Here is a 25,724-nt window from a genome sequence, read left to right as displayed (position 1 = left end):
AGGAGAAGGAAGGAGGAGGAGGAAGAAGAGGAAGAAGAAGACAAAGAAGAAGAAGGAGAAGGAGAAGAAGAAGAAGAAGAAGGAGAAGAAGAAGAAGGAGGAGGAGGAGGAGGAAGAGGAGGAGGAGGAGGAGAAGAAGCCGAAGAAGCCGAAGAAGCCGAAGAAGCCGAAGAAGCCTGCAACTGGTAGGAGGATGGTTACCGCAGGTACCCAAATAGGAGTGACACAGTCTGCACTGGAGAGATGCGGAGGAATGATGGGGGGGCCTGGGGGAACCCAAGACTAAGTTCTCAAAAGGCAGAGGTGAGAAACACCAAGGGTGAGATCACCATGCTCTCTACAGCTGAGGGATGGGGACAGCCTGACTGTGAACACGAAGGCTGTGCCCCACCCCTTGCCCCAGAGAGGAAGCCCCTCTTTCCCACATCTAGTGGTTATTTTTATGGATGGATTTATTTTTTACCCATTCTTGACCTCAACCCTGCAGCTGGAAGAAACAAGACACCAAGGCTTCTGGGTTTCTAGAAAACACAGGTTGTAGTGGCTGGGCCAGCCTGTGGCTTCCTCTAAAATCACCTGGAAAAGAAGTGAGAAGAGGAGAAAGGGGCTGTCCTTTTCTCTCAACACCCAGCCAAGAGAGAGCTCTACTTGAAGAGAAAAACCTATAGCCCCCATAGGCACCAGCATCCTGGCCCTCCAGCCCAGGCTGGGGACAGCAGAGCCGCTTTCCCTCACAACAGCCCTTCCTTTCACCTGGCCCACAGCCTACCTCCCTGTAGCCCAGAGAGCTTCAGGAGAGGGCCTTGCTTTCCGCCTACTAGCCAGCTATGACCAGGCATCACCCATAGCTCCTGGAGGCCAGACAGCCAAAGCACACTTCTGTTTCCTAGGACCACACCTAGGTCTACACTGCTATTCCCCCAAGATAAATTTACCAAAGAGTTAGGCAATGCCTCCTCCACCACTGCCGAAAGCTGAAAATATACTTTCATACATTTAAACAGCCATGGTAAAAAAAATGCAGCTGTCACTCACATAGGCGCTGGCATGTCAAACTGTTGCCATCCAGCCTGGAGTCTGGCAAGCTATTAACTCAGGTTCTGTCCAGTTGCCTCCTCCCGGTTTGGTTCCCATGTCTTTCCCAACAACTACTGTGTGCTCCTGACATTTTGGTAGGACCCACCACATCTAATAAGGTACCTTCTGTCTTTTGGTGAAATGCCTAGAGGGAGGAGAGAGACCAGAGGAGTTGGAGGTGTGGGGACATAAAGCCATCTTTGGTGTCTTCTAAGTGCCACGGGTGTGAGAGCTAAAATCCCAGGAAGAACTGCTGTTGAGGACATGCTCCTTGGTTTCTTTCAGCAGAGGATGCTTCTAAATTCTCTCCTTGCCTTGCAGCTGGGCCTCAGGAGGAAAGGCATGGGCAGGGCAGGGGCTGATCATGGATCTTGTTCCCACCGTAGACAGGTGACAGATAACCTCTTCTACAAAGAGGAAACTCCTGTGTTCTGGGCCCAACTGCTCCAAATGATCCCTTTACTTTTGCTTTACCTAGCTCTAAAATAGGATGTAGATGAGTTATTGAGAAATAGTAGAACATGTTCAGAGTGGTCATACATGTCTATGATCCCTGCACTTAGGCAGTAGAGGAGGATCAGGGCCAGCCTCAGCTACATCATGAGTTTGAGGCCAGCCTGAAATCCATGAGACTGTCCTCAGACACAAAACAAACAAAAAGAAATCAATGAGATTAGGAAGTAAAGTGGAAAGGACCAAGTGGTAGGAAGTTGGGAAGGGCTCTTGGTCTTCTAGGCTTCTTCTTGCACACAAGTCTTTGTTTATTTGTTGGGGACAGGCTCTTGTTTGTGGTGTAGTTATAGCTGGCCTGGCTCTCACCGTGTAGCCCAGGCTGGCTTCAAACTCCTAACAGTCCTTCTGTCTCAGCCTTCTGTTCGTTAGGATTACAGGTGTACTCTACCATGCCTGGATAGGTTTGGGAGCACTTTTGAAGCTCTATTCATAGGTTGGGGAGCCATGATAATCCCCTTCTTCCTGGTACAGGTATACAGTACTCTATGACCTGTGAGGCTGTGTTAGCCTGCCCTTCGTAAGCATGTAAACATGAGTGAGTGTGCCTGCTGCGGTAGGTGTGGGAATGCATCATCAATGGAGATGTGTTGTGTGAGACGATGGTGCATGTTTGTACTTGAAAGCCATAAGGTTCCATGCAAAAGCTATGGGTGGCACTGTTGCACAATGCTGGTGGGTGTGTGGCATGGGGTGTGATTAACAGTTTATAGGCTGTGTCTAAGTGTGTGTGTCTCGGTGTGTACACTCTAGGATGGAAATGTGTGACATAGTATGACACATAGTCTCTGGAATGGGTCTGATCTGACTTGCCCCTGAACCCTGGCTGTCGTTAACCAGATGTGTAACCTTGAGCAAGTCCCTCAATCTTTAATTTACTCGACCATGAAACGAGGACAGTAATGAGTACCTTTTGAGACTGCCACGAGGGCTAGAAACGATATTGTAGATGCAAAGGTTTGGGTGTACAGGCAGGCAGTCGTTCCGTGCCCTGTGGACATGCCTTTGGTTGGGTACACAAGCAAGAGAGAACGCGATATGACCTGTGTCTGAAGGGTGAGGAGACGGGTAAGTGTGCGAGCGCCCTGAGCAATTGTTTCGTCTTTGACAGTTCCCAGGGGCAGTAGGGCAGTTGCCCACAGCCTCCTGAGGTTTCCTGGTCCTGAGTCTAAATCAGTATGAGATTGAGAGGCCTGGAGGAGCTGCAGGAAGCAGAATGACTTGCAGACACTTCCTTTATTTCCCCCCCACACAGCAACGGTTGAAGACCGCTGCCCACATCCATTCCCACCTCCACCCACACCCACGCCTGCTCTGCTCCCCTTTCCACAAGTAAGAACCAGCGCTGGTAGAAACCCCAGAGGGCAGCGGATTCCCCCTACCCTTGCCCATTCCGCCTTAAGACGGACCAAGAAGCATCATCCCGCCGCGCCTTACACTCGGGCCACCTTAAGAGCTGAGCAATGCTTTGGCCTCCCGCCAAGCCCCACCCACGCCGGCTCGCGCTCCGCCCCTTTCTCCTCCCGCTCTGCTGGGGGAGAGCTGGGGAGCCCCAGTCTGGCAGGAGTTGGCTGGAGCTGTTGCCATGACAAGCATTTTCTTAAGACAGCTCTGCAGTTGAGACCGTCCTAGGCTGGGGGTGGGTGGGGTAGGGGCACGAACTTCCTGGGGGACCATCCCTCCGAAGACGGCGAGGTCAGGCACCCGCCCAGCTCCCTGCACCCATTTTCTTCCAGGAAGGTCCTTCGCGTGGAGAAGAGCTGGGGAAGAAGACCCAGCCCACTCCCCCAGCTGTAGCTCAAAGGCCAGCACCGCTAGGTGGTTTGCCACACTGGGGAGAGCGGTGGGTGGTCACCCCACCCTACTCGGCCCATGGAAACGCGGAGGGAGAGTCCCGCTCGGAGACACCTGAATCTTTGCTAGAAAGAGAGGTAGGTTTGCAGAGAATGAATTGACTCTGGGATTTGCAAACTTTGTTTCTTTCTTTCTTGTCAATGGCTTCTCAAACTATCCGAATTTCCTCATGCTAGCAAATCCTGGGAGGGTGGTGGAATAGGAGAGAGGCGGGGAGAGAAAAATGAGAATTTCTTCAACACCGTATTCTTCCCTGGGTTCTGAAGGATCATATAATCAAACAAGTGATCCCTTTGCGTTTTCCTCTGGATCATGGGATGGGTGGGGAAATGGAGGGACTGCTTTTTTCTCACCCAAACGAAGCTCTTGGAACAAGTATTTGTTCCAAGTATCCGCTCCTGCTCTCCCCCTCCCCCTCGGCTTGGGAACCAGCCGCAGAATGGAAAACTGTTGCGGAAAAAAAAAAAAATATTTTCCGCGTCTGTTCCCTTTCTCGAAAGCCCCAAAGAGAGATGGGAAAAATAGAACCAAATAAATCTTCAGCGGGAAGGCAGGCCTTAGCGCCGAGGAGGGGGCTCGCTGGGGGGGGGGGCGTAAGGTGGAGATAGGCTAGGAGAAGTTGGAAGGTGAGAACCAGGAGTGCACGAATCAAATGTCTTTGGCTTTGCATAGAAACCTCAGCAGTTTCTCTCTGCTGCTTACAAAACATCCTCAGACTTTGACGTCTATAATTAGCCGTGGAAAAAGCTGGGAGTTCCCTCTCGCTGCTGTTGTTTGAGTGAGCGTAAGCGTCCAGAACCAACTGTATGAGTGTCTCTGAGGGCCCCGCCCCGCATCTCTGCTTCTAAAGGGAAGGAAAGAGAAGGGACATGGTGAAAAGTTTTCAGTTTCAAGCCCCAGGCTGTGGGGATGGCTGGCTTGGGCCTCTGGCATCTTGGCAGGGTCCCTAAACAGATGGCTTAAGAGATAGACTCTAAGGCTGGGATTGCTCGCCTGGTTCTCCTCTGTCCCCGTTTTGGTAGTGCGGCCCGGCAGGCGGCACCTTTCCCTGAGATGAGTCCAGCCTGTACTCTGGCCCACCTCTAGGAGAATGCCTACTTGCTTCTTTCCAGCTGCGTGGGGGAGATGGGAGGAGGGGCCCAGCAAATCCGGGGAGCAGACAGAGCACGCCCTGGCTGGAGGCATCTTCTTCCTGGGTGCTCGTGCAGGGCTCGCAGTGCTCTGCAGATCGGATGCTAGCACGTGCTGGCCTGGCGGGGTGGTTGGGGTGTCAGGTGAAGAAATCAGGTGGTGGCTGTGACGCTGAGATAGGGAAAGAGGGGGGGGGGACAGATTCTCATCCTGCACGCCGCCGTCTCCTCCAGTTTGGGTGTCTGGCAGGGAGTCTTCAGATCCACCCCTTCCACGCTTGACACCCTACCCACCCACCCACATAGGCTCCCCCTGTTCCTGGCTCTTCCCACTTAAAAGACCCTTTCCTCCGGGACCTCCTTATGTGGAAGGGAGGCGACCAGGGTTATTCCAGGCTGGGATCAGCATGGCAAGGGGCCTCGGGGAGAAGAGAATTTCAAAAGAGGAGGGCCCTATGGTGTGGACAGGCTAGCTAAGTTATCTTCTGAGGCTTTGAGAAAAGCCTCGCTGAGGCCCTGGGGCAGATATAGAAGGAGAGTTTAAAAGGTAGCCCGAGAAGCCACCAGAGCAAGCTCTCCTTTGCAGGTGTTTGGTGATGGATCAGACTGTACCCCTTGGCTACTCTACCCTACCTGTGGCCTGATCCCAACAACAATCGATGCCCTTCTTCTGGAGGAAGGGGAGGCGGGAATCCTGGGGGAGGGGCAGATGGATACTGGTAGATAAGGATGGCTGCTGCCTGAAGTGGCTGCTTATATAGAGCACTAGGGTCCCTGTTCTGGTGGCTGTGTTTCCTGGGTCTTGGGCATCTGAGGAGACTGCTTTTCAGCCCAGCTGTACCCCACCTTTCCCAGCTGTGAGACCCACAGGGCTGGGAAGACTGTGGCAGAAGCTGGACCCCTCCCATCTCGCAGCCTCTCTGACCTGCCCTATCAGCAGCCCGGCTCCACCCTCCTGGCTGGCTCTGCTCTAGTCTGGGTACTCAGAGGAGAAAGGGCTTAGATGGAGCAGAGGCTTATAGCATTCCGGTCCCTGCTGGTACCTCAGTCCCTTCACTTCTATTTTCCATCTCCTTGTCCCTGGATCCTTGGATCCAAGGTCAAGTTGAAGGGGCTTAACTGACCTCATCCCCAAGATTCCCAGCTTCTAGCACAGTGCGGAGACAAATAGAGGCATTCTGTCAACACGTCAACACTTAGGAGAAGAAAGGGGGAACTTAATTAAAAAACAAAACATTTATTGGGGGATCACATCTGGAGGTCAGAGGACAATGTGTTGTTCTCTCTTTCCACTCTGCAAGTCCATGGGGACCAAACTCAGGTCATCAGAGGCTTCAAGGCAGGGGTCCTTACCCACAGATCCATCTTGCTAGTCCCAAGGGATGGAGCAATAGCAGCTGGGAATCAACTGCATGGGGAGGTGGGAAGGGGCGCCTAGTGTGCCCTCTGGCCTATAGCCCCTCCTGGCTCTGGGAACCCTGAGTCAGATTTGTCACATTGCTATGGTCTTTGATGTCAGAAGAGAGTCAAAAGGAGGGAACTATGTGTGTGTATGGGGGGGTGCAAACTAGAACACTCAGAGTCTGCCCAAGGCGTGACTCTGGGAGAAGTAAGGTGTGTGGGGAATGAAGGTCGGGAGCAGGAGTATCAGACAGCCTCACAACCCGCTCTCACTTTCCGTAAGATCTGGAGAGGCAGGGGACTGCTCTGCTAGCACTGACCCAGCCGCCACCCATCAGCAGCAGCTCCCACTCACACCTGAGACTATTCAATTGACTTCTCCCAGGACCCATGGCCCTTTGCTCTTTATCCATTTCTCTGGGCCTCTCGACCAGCACCCACATTAAGATCCTCTGAACTTCTGCAGGAGATGAGCAATATGTGTATTTGGGGTGCCTAGGGTCCTAAGAAGCAAATTTGATGCTGCTATGCAGGTAAACGCCCCACCCCCAGCCTGCCCTTCCTTGGAGGGATGTCTTGCAGGCCCCTCTGTGTTTCTTCCCTACAAGTGACTTCTCAGACATAACTGCTCACTGAGCCTACCACCTGCTCCTAGGAGGGCTTTGATTCCTTCTATCCCTACTCCCAGGAGGGAGGAAGGGGGAAAGGAAGACATGGAGGGGCATGCAGGCACCCTCTAAATACAACCTAACTGGGCTAACAGCATTTCTCCCCTTTTCTCTCTCTGGAAAAATGGAAAATATACTCAGTGTTTTAAATTGGCGCAGAGTACATATTTATAGATGCCATGTTTTGATATATGTACATACTATATAATGTTCAACTCAAATATCAAACATTTATCATTTCCTTGTGGTTAAAAAAAAAAAGTTGAAAGGTGTTTTTCAGGCAGCTTGTTAAGGGTGAACGGCGTGCTATCATTTTCTCCAGGCAAATCCTAGAACAGAACTTACTGCTCCTCTCCAACGCCAGCTAGGCGATGTCCATCACCTATCCCCACCCCTCCTCCCCAGCCTGGCAACCACCATTCCACTCCCAGCTCTGCAAAATCAGCCTTTCCAGATTCCACGCGAGGTCGTCTGCTACTTGTCTTGCTGTGTGTGGCTAGTTTTGCTTAACGAAGTGACCTCCAGCTCCTCCTCTGTTGTTGCAAATGACAGGTTTCCATTCTTCTTGTGCTGATACGTTTGCTGTGGGTCCCTCAGCTGATGGACACTTGGGCTATTGTGAATAGTGCTGCTGCCATAGACCCAGCAGGCAGACGTCTTTTTTTTTTATTATGATCTTATTTCCTCTGTATATACCCAGTAGTGGGATTTCTGGCAGTTCTGTTTTTAATTCTGTTTGTGTGGCACTGGGAACCGAACCTAGAACCTCTTGCATGCCAGGCAAGTGCTCCAGCTCAACTTTTCTTTTCTTTCTTTCTTTTTCTTTTTTTATTGTTTTGTTGGACCTGCCTAATGTCTTCCCTAATGAGTGTATTGTTTCCCCTTTTCTGTAGGTCATAGACATAAGTGTGCCCTGGGGCTAGAGTACTAGAGAGCTGTGCGGACTGTTTTATACTCTGCTTCCTCTCCCAGCATCTATTCGCGAGGATGAGCTGGTCTTGTTCCACTGACTTATTTTCTTCACACACAGAGATGACAAGGACTCTTCTGCCTCCTCCTTAAGTGACTTCAGCCCACATAGTAAATGTGGTGGAAGAGAGAAGCCAAGAAGGAAGTAGCTAGAGTCAGGTTGGAGTGGGGAGAGAAGAGGAAGGAGAGGAAAGGGGAGAAGAAGATAGGCAGGGAGGCACTGGGCCCCTGCCCCTCTGTCCTGGTCCTCATTCTGCTAAAGTGTCCGCTTCAGCTCTTTTCTCCTGGCTGACCAAGTGTCATGCACAAATACCAACAGTTTGGCATGGTATCAGCAAGGCCACCTTCTTCCTGCCTTCCTGCCATCACTTAGAGCGGGCACTGGCATTGAGGTGGCATGCTCACTGCTGGACATGTCCCGGACTCTGGGTTCAAAGGAATTCAGCGCAGGGCTCTACAGTGAGGTGCGGTCAGTTTGTAGAGTCAGTGTCAGGAGGGCAAAGACGTACAACCCCTAAAGGGAGGACACTTACAGTGTCTCACATTTACACAGCAGCCCGCCATTATCCCAAAGGTGCATACCCACAAATAAAGAAGCATGTGTGCATAAGGTGAGTCAGATTGTATTTGTAATAGGAAACCGTTGCAAACTGTCCTGCTGCCCATTCTTAAGAGTGTAGCTAAAGCTGGGTGTGATGGTGCACACCTGTAGTCCCAGCACTTATGAGGTTGAGGCAGAAGTGCTATGAATTCGAGGCCAGCCTGCAGTGCACAGCAAAACCTTGTCTCAAAAAAGAGGAAGGTGTGTGTGTGTGTGCATGTGTGCATGCATGGGTGTGCGCGCACACAAATAATAAATTGGAAATAAGAAAATGGTTTCCTATAGGAGGCAGATGGGACAGGAAATCAGACTTTTTTTGGTTATGCCAGTTTTGATTAAAATACTTACATATTTCAACAATTTAATTAGGTCCAAAACAATCCAACTAAAACTGACTACAGCAGAAACACTGACTAATGGAGTAACAATTTCATTACAGAGAATTAATTTAACTAAAAAATTAAAGGGTTTTTTTTTTTTTTGAGACAAGTTTAGTCTGGTCTTAAACTTGTAGTAATCCTTCTGCCTCATCCTCAGGAGTGTTGGAATTTTAGGCATGTGCGACTACATCTGGCTAATTAAAATAGTTTTCAGTGTCAATGTTCTGACTCGATATTCTTGGTAGAATATATAGTCTACCAAGAATTGAGAGGAACTTCAGACTGGACTTCATAGGTATGCTGTTATTCATGATATTGGTGTTGTGAACAGAAAAGTATCCCACTTGTTATGGGGCAGATGGGGTGTGTATCTGTGCTTGGGACTTAGATGTCTAAAAATTGGGGTCTGAGTATGGGAAGGCATAGGGGAGCACAGGGTTCTTTATTCCTCTGTCTCTTGTGTTGGTCTATCCACCAAAAGCACTTAGGAGCAAAAGCTACATCCAATGTCTGATTTTTATTTGTTTATTCATTTTTATGGTGTGTGTGTGTGTGTGTGTGTGTGTGTTTGTGTGTGCGCACAAGCACGCACGCAAGATGTGTATGGAGAGGGTACATACGTGAAGGGGTCGTCAGAAAACAACATTGTGGAGCCCAAGGATAGGATTCAGTTTGCCAATCTTGCCCAGCAAGTGCCCTTACCTGCTGAGCCATCTCATCAGCCCCTGGATTTGCATTTCTAGGCACCATGTCCCCTATTCGAAGCCAGCATCACTTGACTCTTATCAGGTCTGGGACTGGGCAGGGACAGTGAACTGTGTTGTGCCGGGACGTTGGAGTACGCTTATGTCGAAGAACATAGGAGGCTGCACGCAGGGGCTTCCTAACGGATGTGAGACACCGAGAAACAAAAATGAGGAGCAACCCCTGCACTAAAAGGGGCCTCGAAGTCCAGTCTAACCCCGAAGGGCAGGGAAGAGCAGGAAGGAAAAGTCTTCACAGAAGTACCGGCTAACCGGATGCAGAAGAAATGTTGGAACTCTTTACATTTCAATATAGCCTGGCCTGGTGGCTGCCTGGCAGGCTGAGGCAGGAGGATCACAAGTTTGAGGCCTGCCTGTATAACTTAGAAAGGCCTTGTCTCAAATTAAAAATGTAGAAAACAGGAGAAAAAAAAAAAAAAAGACTTGGAACTTAGCTCAGTGGTAGATCACTTGCCTAAAGCATACTAGGCCCCGATTCAACCCCTTAGACCACAACAGATAAACTAATTTATTTAAATAACTTTAATAACTTTATTTATTTATTTAGCTGGGCATGGTGGCAGATGCCTGCAATCTTAGTTACTTGCAACACTACAGGGTGGTGTCCCAGTTACGGTTTTCATTGCTGTGAAGAGACACCCGGACCTGAGCAACTCTTACAAAGGGAAACATTTAATTGGGGCTGGCTTACAGTTCAGAGGTTTTGTCCACTATCGTCATGGTGGGGAGCACGGAGACGTGCAGGCAGACATGGCGCTGGAGAAGATGCTGAGAGCTCTATGCCTGGACCAGCAAGCAGCAGAGAGAGACCCACTGGGCCTGGCATGAGCAGTGGAAACTTCAAAGCCCACCCCCAGGGACACACTTCCCCCAACGAGGTCACACCTCCTAACAGTGCCACTACCTGGCGGCCAAGTATTCAAACACATGACTCTATGGGAGCCATTCCTATGCTAACCACCACGGGTGGTGAGTTTGAGGCTAGTCAGGGCCGTATAGTGAGGTTCTAACTCAAAATTGTTTACATTTGAAAATAATTTGTTTTTTTGAGATAAGGTTTTACTTTGTAGCCTCTTTAGACCTCAGACTCGCAGAGATCCTCCTGCCTCTGCCTCCTGAATGCTGCAATTACAAGTGTGTGCCACCATGCCTGCCCCCAAGTTTGAGTTTTTAGTCGAGAAATAATTGCATATGGAATAATGTGATATCTTGATGTATACACTATGGAATAAGTAATAATTAATATGACTAGTATACCTAGGACCACATATTTATCTTTGCAATGCTGTGGCATTTTGAAATATAGTTTATAATTAACTGCAGTGTCTATCCATACTGGACCGGTCACAAAGACTTATCCCTTCTAACCGAAAACTTTGTATCTCTTGGCCAGCATCTCCCGACCTGCCTTTTCCTTCGGAATTTCCCCAACAATGCGCTGATTCAGGCTAGGCTCATTAACAGATGATAAAATTATGGAGCAGGAAGGGGGGAGCACTGTTAGAAAAAAGGTTGATCCCAGCATGCACTGCAGAGTGACTGGCTGAACAGAGATTGCTTTTTCACAATTCTGAAAGTCCAAGGGCCGGCACCCACAAACCTGGAGGCCTGCGAGGGCTGCTTCCTGATTAGGCCATTTTCTCTTCATATCCTCAGGAGAGGGGTGGGACAGAGACCATGAAACTCACTTGTGTCCCTTCGGAAGACACTAACCCTATTCTCCAGGCTCCTGCCCACCGATGTCTCATGCCATCACTTGTGAGGACTTCTATGAATTTGGGGCCACAGAAGCATTCATTCCTTAGCACCATTCATTCCTTAGCACAACGGATCCCTCACAGACTGCTCTTCATCGAAGTGGGTGGGTGGGGGACCCCGCCTTTGGCAAGACCATGCACTGGTCACCTTAGCAAGTAATCAAGCATCTTCAATTGTGGGGATTCCCCACCCGGAGGCTGGAGAGCTTCCCTGAGCCTTGCAATAGGAATCTCAACCACAGTCTGGGGTGTGGTCTCGTCAAAAGTGCTCAGCCAGGTCCAGCTTGAAAGAGATGACAGAGACATCTAAAGTGAGAGCCACGCTAACCAGCAACATAAAAATTGGTAGTGGGGCTGGCTGACAAGCTGGTCTGGCAGGAAAGGGTACGTGCCACCCCAAAGCTGCAGGCTTCAGTGAATCCCTGGGACAATCGTGTGGGAGAAGAGAACCACTTCCTGACGTTGTCCCTGACTTTCCCTATGTGCACGCCCACACACACAAAATAAGTTAGCAACATTGTTGCTACAAAAGGCTGAAGGTGGAACCCAGCATAGATTAAAAGAAACAGAAGACCTGGAGATATGGGTAATTCCCGAGGAGCACTTACTGTTCCCTGTGAAGAAGCCAGGTTCAGGCCCCAGCACCAACATCAGATGGCTTTCAGCCTCCTGTAACGTTCAGCTCCAGGCTGAGTTACACCTTCTGGCCTCTGTGGGGACTCTTATGCAAGTGGCACACGTGAACTCACACAGGCACACGTGTAGACACATAAAACCATAAATCTCTTAACATAGAAAATGAAAGAGAGAAGAGTCGGTCTATCCACATACAATGTATGATTTTTAATTGTTTTTAGTTTTTAAGGCTTTAGTGTCTGTGTGTGTGTGTGTGTGTGTGTGTGTGGGTGGGTGTGTGTGTGTGTGTTCTCAAGTGTGCGTTCCTGACATGTGTGTGGAAGTCAGAGAACAGCTGTGGGAGTTGTTTCTCTCCGTACACCATGGAGGCCCCAGGGATCAGATTCAGGCTTGGTGGCAAGCACCCTTACTCACTGAGCCATCTCACTGGCCCAAAGTATACATTTTAAAAATTAATTATATCTTTATGTATTTTAAGTAGATGAATGTTCTGCCTTGCACGCATGTCTACTAATTACATGTGTGCCTGGTCCCTGTGGAGTCAAAAGAGGGTATCAGATCCCCTAGAACAGAAGTTACAGGCAGCTGTGAGCCACTGTGTGGGTGCTGGGAATAAAATTTGGGTCTTCTGCAAGAGCAGCCAGTGCTCTTAACCTCTGAGCCATCTCTCAAGTTCAAATATATAAATTTTAATTGCGTAGGGTAGCATGTATATTGCGAAAGACCTTCTGGGACAATTGGGGACACTATAGTCTAGATTTTAGGTGATATGTAATTACATATTTAGATTTGAAAGTGGTAATATGGTTTTATGTGGTAGTGTCCTTTTTATGTAAAATATTTAAGACAAAGTGAAGTTAATTTTCAAATGGTTCGGCATGTGCGCGCACGCACACACACGCGCACACACACGCACACACACACCAAAGGAGAAGACAGTGGCAGCAGTTGGTAAGTGTACTGAAAATAAGTCTGAAAGTAAGACGTCTTCCTTAGTATATGCAGAGCCTGAAGTCCAACCCCAGTGCTGCAAGAAAGCAACTCAAAAACAGTTGAGGGAGCCAAGTGAATAGCCTGTGTACTCCGTGCACTCGATTGTTGTGTGGCTGGTGGGGTTTTTGTTTTGTTATTTTCATTGTTGTTGTTTCCCTTCACTATTTCGCGTTTGATGTATGTAGCAGATTGGGAGAGACTGGATGCCAGAAAGGGCCCCTAGACTCCTGCTCCCATCTTCCTAAGCCCCCGGCAGGGTCTTCCCACACAATTACACCCCTTACGGCCTCCCTCTTCACCATTTGTAAGAGGAAGAGTGTGCAAAAGGCCCAAAGTTGTCCCCTCTTCTAACCCCTTCATATACTCTGATAAGGCAGCTCCGCGTGCTCCGAGCCTTGGTGACTGGGCTAAGCACAGCCTTCCAGGCTCTCCCTTGCTAGGGACAGTATGCCTAGTTGCACTGTCAGTGACCCATATCGCAGTGGACCACCCCTACCTTCCTAGCCTGGTCCTGGCTCTGCAGAGAGATCCAGTTTCTGGGGCCGATCATCTTTCTCTCCCTGAAAACCATCCATGCCACTCAGAGCTCTTCTCGCGTAGGAAAGGGCTATGGACCCTGCCTTCAATTCCTCTTCTGTCTTTTCTGGGAGCCTGGGGGAGCAGGAGTCAGGAAGCTGAAAAATGAGCGGATGGGGAGAAGGGTGTTTGTACTAGGAGCCATTGGACCTGCCGGAGGAGCACAGAGCTAGGAATTAGAGGCCTACGGGATGCTGTCTGTATGATGTTGACTGAGGCTACCATCTCCCTGGCCTTCATCTCCTTCCCTGTACCATGAAACCAAGTTTAGTCATTCAGAATCCAGATGCTACAACCTGCAGCCAAATCCCATAATTCACTTGGCAGAAGAAAGGAGACTGGACAGGCTCTGCCTTGGATAGCCACCCTTGGAGTTAGAGGTTAAGACAGGTTTCAGGTTCCCATCCCCAGAACTTCAGTTAGCAAGGACTGAGTATTAATACTGTCCCAGTGACCTGTGAAGAGATTGGTCAAGGAACCCTTAGGAAAGAAAGCATTTAATTGGGGCTGGCTTACAGTTTCAGAGTCTTAGTTCATTATTATCATGGAGGGGACCATGGCAACACAGGCCATGTTGGTCAGTAACTGAGAGCTACATCCTGGTCCTCAGGGATATGGGGAAGACACTAGGCCTATAGTGGACTTTTGGAACCTCAAAGCCCACCCCAATGACACACTTCCTCCAAAAAGGCCACACCTCCTAATCCTTCTAACTCTATCCAAGAGTTCCACTCTCTGGTGACTAAGCATTCAAACATATGAGCCGTTGGGGGCCATTCTCATTCAGACCAACACACCCAGCCATGATTGTACTGTGCCAAGAGCGATCAACACTGACTAGAGGTAGAGATGTCCAAGTCTTCAAGGACTTACTGTCTTCCAGGGGTCACAAATCCCAAGAGACCCATTAGGTTGAAATGATCATTGTGCCGCCTCTTTGACCCACAAAAGGTGGTTTCCTATGGTTCGGCCTAAACATCACTATCGAATATTGGAAATCAATGATTGTATACTTAGTGCTGTGGACCAGTGGGCTTAGCAAACTCTGGGTAAGCTACCATTTGCTAGGCCAGCTTGACCTCTCTCTCAGTATTTTTGGCCCTGGGGGGTGGAATACGTGTTGGCCAAGTCTTTTTCCAAAGTTCCATTGAAATTCTTACGGTAACCTTCCCAGAACTGGCCAAAACATCTTACCATGGACAGAAGGAATTGCCCTCCACCTTCACAAGACTTTCTCCCTGTTCCTAGTACCTGACACTTGAGGATAGAAGAAACTTGGGGGCGACAGAGAGGATCTACTCTTTTCCCCTTACCTATGGCAGAGAGGAGGACACACACTTAAAGGGGCCCCGACTGGGCTGGAACTCACAGCAATCCTCCTGCCTCTGCCTCCCAAGTGCTAGGATTACAGGTGTGTGCCACCATGTCTGAATAATTATTTATTCTGTGGTACTAGAACTTGAACCTAGAGCCTTGACAAGCACACTACTACTGAGCTATACATCCCCTCCCATCTTTTACTTTGAGGCAGGGCTCACTAACTTGACAGAATTCTTGTAGCTCAGGCTGGCCGTGGGATTACAGGCCTGTGACCCCAGATGCTTCTCAACTGAAAGTCATGTTAAGGGGAGGCAGTACATTGCCAGACAGGATTTGAAGGGGTAGAAAGGACAGGGTGGGAATTAGGAAGAGGGGAGGGAGGGGGGAGGAAGGATTGTGGGGGGGCGGGGACAGGGGGGGCGGGGGCGGGGAGGAAGCTGGAGGACGGACTGAGCTGAGCGGCTGCATCCTGCCTGCAGACAGACTTGAGAGCAGGAGTCAGTTGCTTTGGCAGGTGAAGGAGGATGTCTGTGCCCACCCGCTGGCATGCCTCCGGCCTTGTCTGAGTCCAGCACCAGTGTGGCAGGCAGGGTGGCATCTGGCCTCAACAGCAGCTGCTGTCTACCTGCTCCCCTGGTCCTGAGGACCATTAGGATGATTTCGGCGGTTCTGTACTACTGTGTGTCAGTGTCTTTGTGGGGAGCATTTTCGTAGGACATCTGTTAGGATTCTAGGGCAGGGACGGCAGGCATCCACGCTTCCAGAAGCTGTCTGACCTTGTACAGGAAGGTGGGTCACTGTCTTGGGGCTGAGAGGCACTTTATTTTGTTGAGCCAGAGCCTGTGAGGTAGACAGAGTTAGGGAAATAGTCTATGTTCCTTCTTTGGCAAGGGAAAATCAAACCTAGAGACTTACCCAAGGATACCTGGCTCGCATGAGGCAGAACCCGAGTCAAAATCCAGTTCTCCCCCCTCCGCAAGTCTGCCACTGAGTGTTCAATTCCCACCATGTCATCACTGCTCATCAGTGAATCTCCCCGGTCCCAGGGTCTCTTCTCATATAACAGAGAGAGGACCATTCCTGTGCGTTGGAAAATGATGTTGTGCCTCGCCTCGAGGTCACATGCTAGGAGCACTTTGGAAGAAAGATGCTAGAAACCACGAGGCCACTGTGCTATTGACAGTCAGGGTCGTTAGCACGAGAGGACATGCACAGCGGTGCTCTGGGAGCACCACCCTCACCCACACAGCTGCTACTGGAGCCAGGGTCTCCTCTTCACAGCTCTGCACATAGTGCAGCCTTGAGCTGGAAAAGGCAGGACGGTCTTAAGGGGAAGTCATGGCAGCAGGGGGATGGGCAGGACTTTCCTTCTCCTGACTAGGTATCCCTGGGCCCGCCTTTTCCTTGGTGCAGGCTCCCTGAGAGGTCAGAGGAGCCACAGAGAGGAGACTATGGGATCTCTACTTCTTCCGGGGCAGCTGACTAAGCCAGATTAACCTGTGATCTCTGATTTGGGGGCCTAAGGGCTAGCAAGCAGGGTCACTGTAACATGACGGTGTTACAGCTGGTTTTGTAGATGGAAACGATCCATCATTCACTGAACAAACAGGAAGTGAGTGCAAACCATATGCCAGCTGCTATACGGGGGTGGGGGTGGGAAAGTGGTACCCAGGAGGCAGAGAAGGCCCAGAGTGGCTGACCTGGAGCTCAGAGAGGCTTTCTCTGAACCAGGTACCTGCAGAAAGCCCTAACTGGCAGCGTTCCAGGGATGTGCCTTTGTCTCCCTACAAGGGGCCTCAGATAAGGAACCTCTGGACTGGGAAAGACTTGAGACACCATGGCAGCCCTAGGGGTAACCAATGAGCTGTGACTTTAGGGTAAAGGCCTTGCTCCTGTCACTTGAAGCTGTTCTAGGGCAAGCTGTGGTGCTAACTGGAAGTTCACCCAGTCTGGTGGATTCAGTCCTCTGGGCATCTAAGCCTTGCCTGACCCCTGCTAAGTTGGAGGCAAAAGATGCTACATCACTGGGCTAGCCAGCCAAGATCCAAATGGAACCGAGGAAGAAGGCAGTAAACTTAGGGGAAATGGCTGCTTCTTCGCTAACCTTCCCTTCACACTTGGATCACTCCACCCTCTTTCCAGAGGCAGTAGGTTCAGCTTCAGATGGTGGATGCTATGCACATGTTGATCAAGCCTCTAGAAAACACATGTGGCGTCTTTCCGCGTGCGCCCTGCAGTGTTGTGAAGAGCACTGTGCAGATGAGCAAGTGCTGGGCACCTGTGTGGCTCAGGGCGCTTGCTCCTCCCCCTCTATTCCCCCTTCCCTCCACTGCCCAGCTCTCTGCACCCCACAGAACCCCTTCTTGTGCTACTGTAGCTGTCATTGTGTCCTCTCCCCTGGCCTAGACAGAAGAACCTAAGGCAACATCTTGAAAAGAAAACAAACAAAAAACAACAGCAGTGGCCACAATAATCCAAGCTAATTTATCAGCTGTGTGTTCAGTATCTACCTTGGAGAATCTCATTCAGCGTCCCCCGAGAGATGAGTATCGGGAGTCTCCATTTTTACAGGTTAATGAAGGTAATTCTAAGCCAGAAGGCTGAGAAGCAACTTTTTCTGGGCTTCCTCTTTCTACGCTGAGTGACTGACTAGTTGACAGGAGCGGAGAGACTCAACAGCATCTATTGAATGTCAAGTAAGCGCTGGCTTCTTTCTAATTCTGTCACAACAGCCACCTTCTGAGACAGGTATAGGATTTGTCTTCCAGCACCTGAAAGTGGACTCAAAAGAGGAGGAAAAGGGGGGGGCTTTGTTAAAAGGTTATGGGGAAATGTTGCAGAACGCGGTGTGGGAGGGGAGCCTTGGTGGGGCTGCGCCTTCTCCCTTCACGGCAGGCTGCCTCCTCAGCCACTCACGTCACACACGTGCACAAACCTCAAGCAGCAGGCTCAGCCTAGATCTCTGAAGAACTTAACTTAGGCTCTCAGTCCAAATGTCAAAAGGTGTTGGTTCCAGCTGAGGTCTGATATCTTCCTGTTGCCTGGGGCCTTCTAGAGGTGTGAAGTGCATTCAGACATGGCCACTGGCCCTGTCTTATCCAGAGGCCATCATCCAGCTGGCTGGTGTTGCGGCTCATCTTGGCCCAGTCTTGCCTGACATAAACCTGTGCCCTTTCTACTCAGGTCTGTTGGTGAACTCTGATTCTCTGAAGTGCTCCGTTCTCTTCCCTTGCCCTCTCTGATCTGATACTGGGGATTGAGCTTGGGTCTCGCCCGCGCTAGGCAAGTGCTGTATCAGTAAGGTGTATCCTCAGCCCTGACTCTCCTGGACGGAGTGTATGTTCATCAGGACTTAGGTCTTAGTCGCCTTTGTTCGGGGATGGCTTCCAAGCCTGTAATAACTACTCATAAAAGACTGATACCAGGCTGCAGGGTAGCTCTGGGGTAGGACATTTGTCTCGCTCTTGAAAGCCTGAATCTTATCTATCCATAACATGACTAAAACAAAACACAGATACAGGTGTGGGGAGGGATGGGACTTACAGCTTTCACTTGGGAAACTTTTGACCTCTGAATTCTCCAGAATCAGAAGGAAAGAGGTTCCTTCCTTTCTTCCTTTCTTTCTTTCTTTCTTTCTTTTTTAAATAAGCTTTATTTAAATTAGAAACAATCTTATCTTACACATCAATCCCAGTTCCCTCTCCCTCCCATCCTCCTATGCCCCTCCACTGTTCCCCCCCCCCATCCCATCGCCCATCCACTTCCCAGGGAGGGTGAGGCCTTCTTCCAAGAGGATCATCAAAGTCTGTCAAATCATTTGGGGCAGGGCCTAGGCCCTCCCCCTGTGTATCTAGCCTGAGAGAGTATCCCCTCTATGGAGAATGGGCTCCCAAAGTCCATTCCTGCACTAGGACTAAATACTGGTTCCACTAAAAGGGGATGTTTTCTTTCTAAGCCTTGAAGAATGGCCCCAAAATAAGTGCAACAGTCCTGTGGCATGCTTCCGGTCCCTAACTTTTACGAGAAAATGTTAGGAACCATCTCTTAGTGTGGAAAGGTCTGGAGAAAAGTGTACCTTAGATCCGTTTCCTTTTTTTATGTACATGACCTAGCTGTATAAGGAAAGCAAATGAAGGGAGATTTTTCCCTAACACTGAAAATTTTGTTTACTGGGACTAGGAAATAGGATACAGAGGTCCTGAGTGCACAGGGAAAGAATGCTAATTTCCACTGGCTTTTTTAGCTCAAAGGCCAGAGTTAACTAGCTCTTTTATCCCCTCTAATGCCTTTCTTTGTAGCAGCTTCCTGTGGCCCAGACCATCCAGGCTGTCTTGACCCCAGCAAATGATCAGTACTGAGAGGGCTGGTGTAGGGAGTCGGGTGGGACCGCGGTTCACATAGGTCTGGCCAGTTCTGTGTCCATGTGCAAATGTCCTAAGGGCCTGGTCCACGGTAGGTGTGCAACAGGCTTTAGTTTTTGCTTCTCCTATCCCTTTATTTCTCCCCTCTCCATCTACCCAGGCATCTGACATAGCCCATTATTTCCCAGTGGCTAAAATACCCCCCACTGCCTCTCTCCAGCCCAGGAGGGATATGGTTTCCACATCGTAGGTTCGCTTCTTGGCTGCCAACGCTAGGATTTTGCTTGGTGCTTGAGCAATGGGAATCCTGGCAAGGTAAGGCCGAGCTGAAGGTGGGGTAGGTCAGCCACTTTGCTGGGTTTATTTTTGCCCTGCATTTCTTTTGCAGTAAGGGATAATGCTGGGAAAACTCTTGTCCATAGAGGGAGTCAAACTGGGTGGCAATGTTTCTTTTTAGAAACCATGATGACCCAAGAGAATCATCACTATTTGGTCCCCCAGGTCAGCTGTCAGCTGCTACTAGAATTGCACAGAACACTGGGTAAGCAGGCAGCAGAGTTGAGGCTGGGATCCCCCTGCTTTCTCTCATACACACTCAGAGACATTTCAGCTGGAATGCTTCCGCCCCTGGGTCAAGATAGTGCATGAGCCGCTCTTGCCTTGGCATTGGCATTGAGTGCATCTTGCTCTCATTTCCTGTAGATTGCTCTGGGCTCTGAGTGGGGGAGAGTCTACAGTCCCCTCTCAGTGCATGACGGTGGCATCGGGCACTGGGAGGTGCTCTCAGAGGGAGTGACCATCAGGTAGGGGTGCGAACGTTAGCTGAGAGTTCACAGGCTACTGCATACTGCCGTGTAGTTGCTGCGGCACAGTATTTCTCACCCAGCCCACTAGCTATCCCGTGAACTGCTTAAAAGGAAGAGCGATGCTTTAGTCATCTCTGTATAGCCAGTATTAAATATAGTACAGATGCTGCCTCGTAATGAGATGATCTGTGAGATTCGTGGATGGATGGGTAGATGAATTAAAGCTTTCTTTAAAACTGAGTCAAAACTGTAGTAAATTTACCTACTTCCTTTCCAGATCCAGCATCCCTCCTCAGTAGCTCCATGCCTGAATAATTAATTACAAAGACCTCCTAATGACAGGTGGGGTGGTCTAGAGCAGGGTTGCTTAAGCTTTTTCTAGTTATGACCCCTTTTGCCAGAGAAATTTTCACATTTTTATATAGGCATATAAAATAAGTATATAAATGAAACATTTACTGATAATAAATGATAAAGAAATTTATTTTAAAAACCACCCTTTGGTTGGTATACTTATAGTTTTACCACTTATTAAAAAACAAAAGCAAATGTGCATGCTAATGAGGCATGCCTGTTTATTTTTAGATAAACAATTAAATCTTGGCTGCTGATTTGATACTAGAGGACATAGAACATCTTCAGTGGCTTTCAGACTTGACTAATATTTTGATTTTATAATTGTCAGTTCTGAGAACACTGCCTCTTATAAATACGAAGCACGAAATGGCAGAAGGATGTTTAGAGATATCTCGGGAATTGCTGTCAATTCTTCTTGAGCACAAACAAAAATCAACTTAACTTTTTTTTTTTTTTTAACGCTTACTCATTTACTTATTTTGTGTCTTACTGAAGACATGGGGAGCTCTTGACACAGTGCAAGGTGGGTCCTGTGGGTCACAGAGCATCAGGGTTGGCAGCAAGTACCCTTCCAAGCTGAGCCATCTCATTGGCCCACAACGGTTTGGGGGGGGCATGGGGAATATATATACAAACAAACACAAGTAAGCAAGTCAAATAGCATTTTTAAAAATCAAACATTTTGTGAGTTTGAGGCTAGCCTGGTCCAATTCAGAGCAGCCAGAACTATATAATAGAGAGACCCTCCCTGACTTAAAAAAACAAAATCAAATAAAACATTCTTTTTGTTTTCTTTTTGCTGTTTTGAGACAGAGTCTCTCCAAATAGCCCTGGCTGTGCTGGAACTCACTATGTAGACTAGGCTGGCTTCAAACTTGTGTCTTCCTCCTCTGGAGTACTGGAATTAAATTTGGCCATGCCCTGGCCAAATTGAAACATTCTAACAATGTAATCCCAGAATGTACAGAAAATCTTTATCTTCTGTAAGGAAACCATTATGTTTCTCTAAGAAGGGGAAACATTGCCCTACATACTGACAGTGGCTGAACTCTGAGGTGAGGTGCTTCATAGAGTGCTCCTGCATGGTCCAGAGTGCCTATGCTGTGTATTAAGAACCATGGCTTCCATGAAGTTCCACAATGCAACACAGGCCAGAACCCCCTTAGAAATACATTTGATTTTGGATTTATTCTGGGCCATTGCGTGTTCAGAAACCTGCTGTTCCCAGATTTTTCCAGAAGGGCAGAGCCCCATGTGGATCAACAAACCACTAAGAATCTGGACTCTAGATGCGCTGGTTTTAGAGCAAACATTCGGAGACCAGGCTTTGAGTCATTTGAGTTGCTTTCTGGCCTCTGGAACTCACGGAAACTTCGAAGTCTTCAAAGTGTCCATGGCTAAAATAAAGTTTGTGCTGAATGTACTTCAGGGATATTTCGACTCTCAAATTCTCTGCTTCCTCTGCAGATTAATTATAGTTGGTTACCAAAATTTAAAGTGAGAATATTTCACATAGATCCAAATTTCTTGCCCCCCCCAACCAGAAGCCCAGATGATGTCAGCCTAACATTTTTCCATGGCAACGGTTAGCACGAGCTAAGTACCACTGTCCTGTTCCGATGGGTGACGGGTGGCATGAAGCTGCTCCTGGCTGTGTCTCCTCTCTCTTGTTGATGAAGGCCTGGCCCCGCCTCACTCAGTTCTGTCTTCTGAGTGATCTCAGCATCCATTTGAATGAAAAGACATAGAATGGGGGAAATAGCACTGAGGGGCGAAGAAGAGGGCACAGAATAGGGTGATGGTCTGTAAATCTGCCCTTTCTCACTTAGCTTCAGACAACAGAGTCAGGAACAGGGTTGTGAAAACCAAGCATGGCCGACGCCCCAGGAGAGGTTACTTTGGATCTTGGTCCCCCAGCATTATGAAATCCATAGGGGAGTTTTTTTGCTTGTCTTGGTCTATTTTCCATGCTGGCCTGGAACTCACAATGTAAGCCAGACTTGCCTTGAACTCCTGGTAATCTTCCTTCCTCCACCTAAGTCCTGGGATTTGAGGTGTGACCTACTACGGCTGGCTGAGCCTTGTTTGAGCAAACTTTACTTTCCAATGTCTCACCTTCCTCAGATCTCATGCTAGGAGCGCTCAACCACATGTTCCCTGCTCACTTTGGGCAGTCATCCTCTAGGGGAGTGAGGGCTCCTCAGGATAACTGAAGTCGTCGTGATATTACCCTTTTTTCCCCTGGTGTCCAACCTCCATTTAGGCTCTGCTCTTGGCACAGAGCAGGCGAGACAGTTGCAAGGCCAGATTGTTACAAATCAAGTAAAGAAACTCAGGATCTCAGCTCTGCTCTGCTGGGCAGGGCAACCCCATCCCACCCCCACTCCCCCCCCCCAGCATCTCTCTCCCACCCAGGCACCTGCTCCTGTCAACAGCTGATTTTCAGAGGCCTTTGGGCTGGCCCCTTTTCATCCCCTCAATCCCCAAAGACCCTTGTCTAACTTGGGGCTAACTTCAGACCCAGTTTAAGCCAGAACTATTTCTCACCTAAGCCCCTTAGTCATCTTGCCAGGAGCCCCAGGCAGCGTGGCCTTGAACACCCTACCTGAGCAGAGCGTTCCCTTACTCAGCCACCAGGCTCTTCTCTTCTTTGAGCTTTGTATGCGTTTCTACTACAGTTTTCTTTGGCAATCTTGGTTTGGTTTGGTGATTCTGCTTGTTATGTTTGAGACACGGTCTCTGTGTAACCCAGGCTGGATGGCCTTGAACGCTCGCTCCATCCTCCTGCCTCAGCCTCCAGTGTCCTCGGGTTACGGGTGCCAAGGAAAGTGGCTGTGTACGCTGATTTGAAGGTTATTGCTTGATTGTTTTTGTCTGTTACTCAGTGGTCTGCTCTAGCTAGTTTGGAGGGGTTTTGTTGTTTTGCTTTGCTTTGCTTTGCTTCAAAAACCATCTTGAGCTAGAGTGCAGCTCAGTGGCAGAGGGGATCCATAGCCGCGGGTTCAACCTGCTGCACCAAAAGAAAAGAAAGCACCACCTCCATTTTCTCTCATGAACCGTGTGTTTGTCCCGGGCAATGGCCCTCTTGACACCCTTCGCTGTCCTGATTGTCTCTTTTCATGTGACCGTTTACACATCCCCACTGTGCTTTGGGCTTGTCCCTGCTCCAGTCACTGTCAGAGACGCCTTTTGAAGAGGGTGACAATTTTCTTTGGTTTCTAAGTATCTTTTAATGTGTACGGTGTATTTTTAGAAAAGTGATTTTTTTTTTTTTTTTTTTTTTTTAAAGACAGGGTCTCACATCTCGGGGTAGCATTGAGCCAAAATGCTATTTCTAAGGATGTTTACTTTCCCTCTAAGAATAACAGTAATATATAAATATCTAACATTTGCTAGGGGCTTACTGTCACCCACTGAGACAGATGCCAAGTGTGATGACCTCATTTCCTCTATAAGGAAGGTGTTGTGCCCATTCTCTCTTTCAAAGAAACACCAAGGCAAACAGATAAATTAATGCTTTGTCCAAGTTCCCCTGAGTCTGAGTTCTGTTCTGCTGCTACTCAGGGTCGCTCAAGAAAGTTTATAAAATTAGGAGGGAGCCTAAAAGGAAGATTTATAATAAATTCAAATTTATAGCTATTAATGTGCTTAGGCAGGCAGACAGATACACTCCTGATTCTGTTTCCCAGGCTGGCTTCCAACTCCTGAGCTCAAGTTAATTCTCCTTCCTTAGCTGCTCCCTGAGTAACTAGGACTTCAGGCATGCACTCTGCACCTGGGTTAGCATATGCATTTTAAAAGCAAATTTGGAGCATGTTAAATACTGAGTTATTGACTTAAACATTTCCCTCCTTGATAGTATAGTGAGCATTGGCCCTACATCTTAAGAAACTGTTACACGTTCCAACAGAAGTAAATAGAAGAGAAAGACCAATGTGATTCTACAAAAGGAAATGTGGAGGCTGAGGCCCAGAGCCCTTGCCTTGAGATCTGTGATCTGGAGCCAGCTGGGCAGGGCGTGGAGTCTGAACTGTGATGACAGGTCAGAGACGCAGGAAGGCTTGGGACTCTTGGACTGTCTTTCTTCCTCAGCATGTCTGGATCCCACATGAAGGTGTGAGATGAGCAAACCAACTTGTGTTCAAAGTGGGAGTTAGGAATGCAAAGTGGCTCCTGCCCAGGCTCAGCTCAAGGCCAGGCCTTCTGGCACAAGAGCATCCTAAATAAAACGTGCTATAAGCTTGTGAGTAGGTTTACCCACCAATGACCAGGACTGACCCCTCCTGCAGGGTTGGGCTCCCACCCTGGCTCCTGGTTGCTGAGAACTATGAGGTTTTCCTGCCTTCATTCTGTTACATGTTCATGTGTAAAGACAAGCTAAGTATATTCTATCTGCAGCTATATTTTTAAAGAAAAGAAACGTTAAAATATCACCCAAGAATAGAGCAGGGAGAGACAGAGAAAAGGGAACTGGGAAAATCGAAGGGGTTGTCTACCTCAAAGGGATAATGAGAAAATGTGTGGCCAGAAACAAAGATGGAGTTCAGTGTATATTGTGGGACAGAGAGGACCCTGGCACTCCAAAGCAGTTAGGGTAGCTTGGAATCAGGCTGGATGCCAGCCTGTTGGAGGTTGTACCAAATGGTTTCCATAAATGCAAGAGTACTGAAGAGTCCCTGTGGCCTCTGTGGCTTCTGGCAAATACAGGCCATCCAAAGAATGCTGGCATACTCAGCCCAAGGCCACAGATTGGACCATGAAGTCATGGGTTCATTCACAAGCTGGGTGACTCTGGGTAAATGAGCCAATGTGCCCATAATCTGTCCCTGGCCAGCACAGGAGCTTAGCTTCAGTGTTCTGTCTTCCTTCCTCCTGGGCATCTTTGGAAGACAGATAAGAAAATGGAGAAAAGTGTTTGGAAATATAGGAGACTCTTAATGGTTACATTAATTCACCTGCTACCTTTTACAGCAACACACAAAGAGACTAGAACATGTCACTCAGCTCTAAAGTCTGCCTTTTGTCTTCTGAACCTATCAGAGGATATAATTCTGAATGCCTTACAGGGTTGTTGCACAAACCCTGTAAGACAAGGAGTCTGAATGTTCCTTGTACACCGTTAGAATGCCCACAGATGACGGTGATTATTTTGAAGGCTGGAAGGAGGAAGCCTATGCAGTGAGCATCCTGGGCTCCCCAGATGCAGAGGGGAGGAGGTATTTCTCCAGCCCAGTGAGTCTTCTTTATGCTTTAGGTGAGAGTGCCTCTCAGTGGAATGGCCTACTCCAAGTCCTGGAGAAACCTAGGAATCCTGGGGGACAACAGCGAACCTAGGGACCCGATTCCACTCTTGACCTTGCCACTAGCTAGAGTAAGTCACTTAACCCTTAACCCCTGAACCCCATTTGTCTTCTGCTTCTAACCACAAAGAGTTGTTTTGATAACCTAGAATGTGAAATTTAAATTGACACTGTTAAAAGCACTGTGATTTGCAGGCAGATTTTTTTTCTTTTCTTTTTTCATCAGACTGCAAAATTGAGATCACAGAAACTGGTGGTCCCTAC

General features: G+C 48.7%; 1 protein-coding gene across 3 annotated transcripts in view; it reads left to right on the top strand.

Annotated features, from left to right (window-relative positions):
• Nucleotides 1–3,327: 3,327 nt before the first annotated feature.
• The window catches only part of Atp2b4 (ATPase plasma membrane Ca2+ transporting 4), a 90,890-nt gene continuing 68,493 nt past the window's right edge, over nt 3,328–25,724 (top strand). For all 3 annotated transcript variants that reach the window (XM_051204139.1, XM_051204138.1, XM_051204140.1), the window contains exon 1: nt 3,328–3,518. The gene's annotated coding sequence lies outside the window, so the exon portion shown is untranslated. The remainder of the gene's footprint in view (nt 3,519–25,724) is intronic.

This window comes from Phodopus roborovskii, unplaced genomic scaffold, assembly GCF_943737965.1.
Source record: "Phodopus roborovskii unplaced genomic scaffold, PHOROB, whole genome shotgun sequence".
In the NCBI taxonomy this organism is placed as follows: domain Eukaryota; kingdom Metazoa; phylum Chordata; class Mammalia; order Rodentia; family Cricetidae; genus Phodopus; species Phodopus roborovskii.
This window is presented reverse-complemented; position numbering and strand designations above follow the sequence as displayed.